Below are 6148 nucleotides of genomic sequence, written 5' to 3' on the forward strand. Positions count from 1 at the left end.
AAATACGTTTCATATTTTAAACGCATATATTGAACTTCACCTGTTTAAAAATGTTGTCAATAAAGTTGTATTTATAATTGTGACAGTTTGCAAAACGAGAGGATTTCTTTAGCCACTAAATGTTTAAAGAATAGCGAGAGCCGATTTAAAATATATCTCTGATAAAACTACTTGGACAAAAGTATATTCCTAACATAGATGTAAGACCAGTTTGTGTTTAAAATGCTTAGCTCAAATGTTTCCTTTCGTTTTTTACAAGATTTTTAAATTAGCATAAGTTTTATTTCTCTTACATATATATATTAACCATATATTAAGAAGATGGTTAGAATGAAAACTTGCAGCCACCGCGGCCATCCAGGACAGGAGTTTGACACCTGTGTTCTAATACAAATAAATAAAATACATTTGTTATCACCAATTATTTTGTAGTGCCAAACATTTTGTGGAAGAACTGGTGTATTATTTGGAAAACTGTAGCAGCACCAATACATACGAGGGGGAGTCAAGCTAAAGTTAGAAAATGGGACGAACCTTAAGAAAGCTGATGGTGTCATTTCTCAATGTCATCTCCACCCTTCTCAATACACTTGTGCCACCTGCCTGGCAGTGCCAGCAGAATAAAAGGTTCTGTCTCGTCCTCACCACCACTCATGCACCGAGTTCTTGTCAAACACAACATGCCGAGGGGGTCCTCCAGTCACTAGTGCAAGTTACCGTGACTTGCTGGAGACCGATGTGAAGCCTGCTATTCGATCCAAGTGGTGGGGACTGCAGTCTCAAGGAGTCCTTTTGCTGCCAGACAATGACACCTGCACTGCTAAGAACACCAAGGGGCTTGTCTGGAGAAACTAAAGTTTGAGGTGTTGCCACATCCTCCTTAATCGCCAGATTTGGCAACTGTGTGATGTTCACCTTTTATGGAGCACTAAAAAAATAAATAAATAAAAATCTGAGTGGTCATCGATTCAAGACAGATGACGATGTGAAGAAAGCGATGCACAAGTGGTTGGGCGGAGAAGACAAAACCTTTTTATTCTACGGGTACTTCCAGGCAGGTGGCACAGGTCCATTGAGAAGATTGGAGACCACATTGAGAAATGACAGCATCAGTTTTGTTAAGGTTTGTGCCATTTTCTAACTTTAGCTTGACTCCTAGGGCTATCTTAACAGCATTATAGACCCCCGGGTAAAGCAGTGCACTGTGGCCCCCTACTTACACAACCACTTAGCAAGTCACAACAAACAAAGATTAGCATGGGGCCCCTGTGCTCGTGATGCCCCCGGGCAAATGTCCAGCGTCCCCATGTGCTAAGACGGCCCTGTTGACTCGTTTATTTCCCTTGTCTCAATCTACGGGGCAGGGGGGAAGAATGACAATATGGGTTATTAAAATAATCATAAAAATAGAAAAATGTATTCTTCTTAAGAGTTACTAATAAAATCAAAAATAGACTTTGGGGTGGCACAGTGGCCTCAGAGCAAGGAGACCAGGGTTCACATCTTCTCCATGTGAAGTTGGCATGTTCTCCCTGGGCTTTTCCTCCCACTGTCCAAAGACATGTAGGTTAGGTGAAGTGGTGCTGCTACATTGGCCCTGGTGTGTTTTTGCCCTGCCATGAACTGGCACCCTGTCCAAGTTTCATTGCTGGCTTGTGCCCTATGCCAGTTGGGATAGGTTGTGATGGGTGTCTGGTCACACTTATTTGTAATTGAACCTAAACACAGTCTGACTACGCCATCCAGTTTTATTGAGAGTCTGGGAAACTCGTGAACTTTAAAGATAATCAACAACAACATTTATTTCTATTGCACATTTTCATTCAAATAATGTAGCTCAAAGTGCTTTACATGATGAAGAAAAGATACAAAAGATAAAAGACAAAGTAAGAATTAAAATAAGACAACGCTAATTAACATAGAATAAGAGTAAGGTCCGATGGCCAGGAAGGACAGAAAAAAAAAAAAAACTCAAGACGCCTGGAGAGAAAAAATAAAATCTGCAGGGGTTCATGGCCATGAGACCACCCAGCCCCCTCTAGGCATTCTACCCAAGATAAATGATCAGTCCTCGTGGTATTCGGGGTTCTCATGGAAGGACTTGATGATGATGGTCACGTCATAATTAATAATTATAATAATTGATTATTGGAGGGACATCACAGTGCTTTGATCAGGTGGTGGTGGCACAGATCAGCATCACAGAATAACTGGAAAAAGAACAGAAGAGAAAGTAGAGGTGAGTATGGATTGTGGAGCCACCAGGAATGATAATGATAATTACTTGAATATTCAGAGCATCAGGATTAAACTAAAATGAAGCTCTGAGAAAGCCATGTTAAAGTAATGTGTTTTCAGCAGTTTTTTAAAGTGCTCCACCGTATCAGCCTGGTGAATTTCTATTGGTCGGCTATTCCAGATTTTAGGTGCATAACAGCAGAAGGCCGCCTCACCTCTTCTTTTAAGTTTAGCTTTTGGAATTCTAAGGAGACACTCATTTGAGGATCTAAGGTTACGATTTGTAATATAAGATGTCAGACACTCCAAAATATAAGATTGAGCAGATTATTTAAGGATTTGTAAACCATAAACAGTATTTTAAAGTCAATTCTAAATGGCACCGGTAACCAGTGTAGTGACGCTACGACTGGGGTGATGTGCTCAGATTTTCTTTTCCTAGTTAAGATTCTAGCAGCTCCATTCTGCACTTGTTGCAATCAATTGATGTCTTTTTTTGGGTGGTTCTGAGAGGATTGCGTTACAGTAATCTAGTCGACTGAAAAGAAAAGCGCAAACTAATTTCTCAGCATCTTTCAGTGATATAAGAGGTCTAACTTTAGCTATGTTTCTTAAGTGAAAAAAATGCTGTCCTAATGATCTGATTAACATGTGATTTAAAATTCAGGTCACAGTCAACAGTTACCCCTAAGCTTTTTACCTCCGTCTTGACTTTTAATCCTGATGGATCAGGTTTATTTCTAACTAGCAAAATACCCGGGCTTCGCTGCGGCGAAGTACTGCCTTAAAATTTTTATTAAGAAGAAAATTAAACCTTTTTAAACTGAGGGAAAATATACCAATAATTATTTGTTAAGGATCTCTTTGTATACCACATTGTGAGTTCGGCCCTCCGGTTGTAATATGACCAAGCTGTGCGCTGAGCTTACTCTTGAGCATGTAACGTACAGTTGGCCATGTGAACAGTAATCTTGTCTCAAATCTCACAGCTTGGATTGCTGCTGTCATAATCGGTTTGAGTTTCATGGTTTGTTTCAATGACGACAGTATTTGTAGGACTTGTGTTGAAGTGACATTCAGCATCTGTCAAGCGTTGTAAGTATACAACCAGTTTCATTGATAAAATCACATCCAGCTTTTGAGAGTTTAAACATTCATAAATATCAAAGTGTCCACTACTGAAACCGTCACCTGTGAATTTTTTTTTTTTTTTACATTTTTGGTATTGGTAATCTAGTCTGCTAAACTGTTTAAACTTAGATGAGTATGAATTTGAACTTTCATCTGCTTGTCTTTTTTCAAGATTTTTTGGTTGAATTTCACTCTGGTATAAAAAAGAAACATCACAGCTGCTACTCTTGAAGAGACAATCATCTGGCTTGTACCAAGAAAATCACAAAAAAACAAAATGTCTTTTCTACGATAAGTCCCTTTGGAATACGTCAGTTCAACCATACAAACAGTGTTTTAATCCTCCAGTACACACATGCGTAACAGTTTTATATATAGATTTGTTTGGAGGCTCTTCTCTTTTTTGTCTTTCTTGCAGATTCAGATACAATTTGAAACCTATAGATGAGAATCAAAAACACATTACTTTTTTGCACATACTTTTGCATTTGAGCAAATTTTGAGGTTCAGATTTTCATCAGGAAAATTTCTCATTTTAAATTTGAAAACATCACCTTGAAAAACACAACCACACTATTTTGGCAGTTGGCTGTGTCTTTCTTAAATGTCTTCATACCTCATGCAGCCCACATCTTAGAAATGAATGATTAGTATTATACAGTTGTTATTCATTTATGTCGTTAAAATAAAAAGTTTTTTTTTTTAATTATGTGTAAGCAAAAGGCAATTTTTAAACAAGAATAGACCTTAAGTGTCTTTTCAGTGTCTCTTGCTACCATAATTCTTGAGGTTTTCAAGGTTACAGAATTCCTATTTGTACTTGCATTTTTATATATCTTTTCATTTTGAACAAGTTACTTTTAACATCTTATTTATAACATTTTCATTTAATCATTTCCCATTGTCCTTAGACTATTTTTTTTTAATGGCTGTTGGGATTGTTGCTGTTAGTATCACGTGAGGACTGTGCTGCTGTTAAAGTCTACACTAACTGTATACTTGTGAGAAATGCATTTAGTTATTCAAATCTTTATTCAGATTATCTCAATAATGTAGTGAATCTGCGGTGTTTAAAATTAATTTCTTACGATGTGAATGGTTTCTGTTAAATCTATACATGAGATTCTTAGTTATTTTTCCAAGAACATTTCTAGAGTTGTGTATTTGTTATTGGAGTTTTTTTTACTTTTATTTTGTTTACTGTTACTGTTAATCATGGGTGCTGATATTTTGTTATCAACTCAGTTCCGGGTTGCTGGGGGATGAGGCTTTGCGTGTCACAACATCACCTCAGGGATGCATGAAACACTGGCATGGCACATCCTTAACCATTTGTGATTTGAACAGACTAAGAAAACCTTAGTGCGTGTGTATCATTGTCATTCTGGTTTTGATTACTTTAGCAATTCTGTTTTGACTCAAACTTCCAGTAAGTTTTCAGATTTTTGGTGAAAGATGGCTTTTTTGGTCCACTTTGACTTTGATTTAAATTTCTTGGTCCAATGTTTTAATTCTTGAGCTGCTGAGTTCATTGGCAGTTCAACCAAGAAATTACTCTTGGCACTTCTTCTTTTGGCTGCTCCTGTTATGGGTCACCACAGCGGATCATCTTTTTCCATAACTTCCTGTCCTCTGCCTCTTGCTGTGTTACACCCATCACCTGAGTCAACTCCAGATCTGCGGAGATGGTGCCCGATCTGAGGGAGTCCAAGCCGGGGGGTAGAGGGTGAGGACAGGGGAAGAGCAGGTTGAAGCCACTGGTGCGCCTGATCTACGAGACACCAAATCACAGAGCCACCTTGTAGCGGCTCGGAAAACGGACTTGTAATACAGCCCGCATGCAGGCGGGCTTTCAACTTGATCGCGAATCCTCCCCTGCATCCACGTTTCCTCCTGCGTTTTCTCCGAATTGAATTAAGATGTTTAAGAGGCATTGGCGGTTGTCTAAAGGTGTAAAATATTTGGCCATTTCGGTACACTTGAAAGCGACAACCGAACAATTCAGCGGCAGCCATCAACTCACATGCAGATCCATAGGTGAAGGGCTTAAGCATTTCACTCTTCTAGTGCTCCTGTGTAGTCTAATTATCTCCTGTACCGTCATCAGTCCACACCTTGAACCTGTCCCAGTCATTCAATACATAAGACACAATGTTCCTCCGGATATCAAGAGTGAGCCTGATATGGCCGTGCAATATGTAACACAGAGAATGGAAAAGGTAGGTGCCATCTCTGGGCATGGAAACCACTCGGTAAGTGACAGTTCTGTGATCGATGGTGATCACCTCGATAGACCTGTTAATGGGGGTACGGTTGGAACGATAAAGGAAATGGGTACCTGAACAATGTAAAGTAAGTCTAAAATACCTACACAATAACTATAATTGTAATAAATGAACAATAAAACAGCGGAGAAGCCGTGGATTAAATAAAATGGCTGTAGTTACCAGCAGGGAGACGTGAATCCTGTGGCGAAGCAAGGAAGGAAATGTAGAGACTGGAGCGACGGACGGCCTTATATAGGCAGGCAGCCAACAACGTGGGAGGCGTTGGGATGGGGGACCCAACGCCACCTCACACGGTGACTGAGCTGCAGGCTATGGACGTATATATGTACGTAAGTAGGATTCAGTTAGCGTTGGGAACCCGTGTACCAAATTTCTTGAAGATGGGCCCATAAGTAACAAAGACTGTTGGAAAGTTCAATATGGCGGCCGACAGTGGCATCATACCACCGAAATAAGTACATGCATTGGTTTCGGTTAGTGCAGGGAAGCCG

This window comes from Polypterus senegalus, chromosome 4 (genome assembly GCF_016835505.1).
Source record: "Polypterus senegalus isolate Bchr_013 chromosome 4, ASM1683550v1, whole genome shotgun sequence".
Classification (NCBI taxonomy): Eukaryota; Metazoa; Chordata; class Cladistia; order Polypteriformes; family Polypteridae; genus Polypterus; species Polypterus senegalus.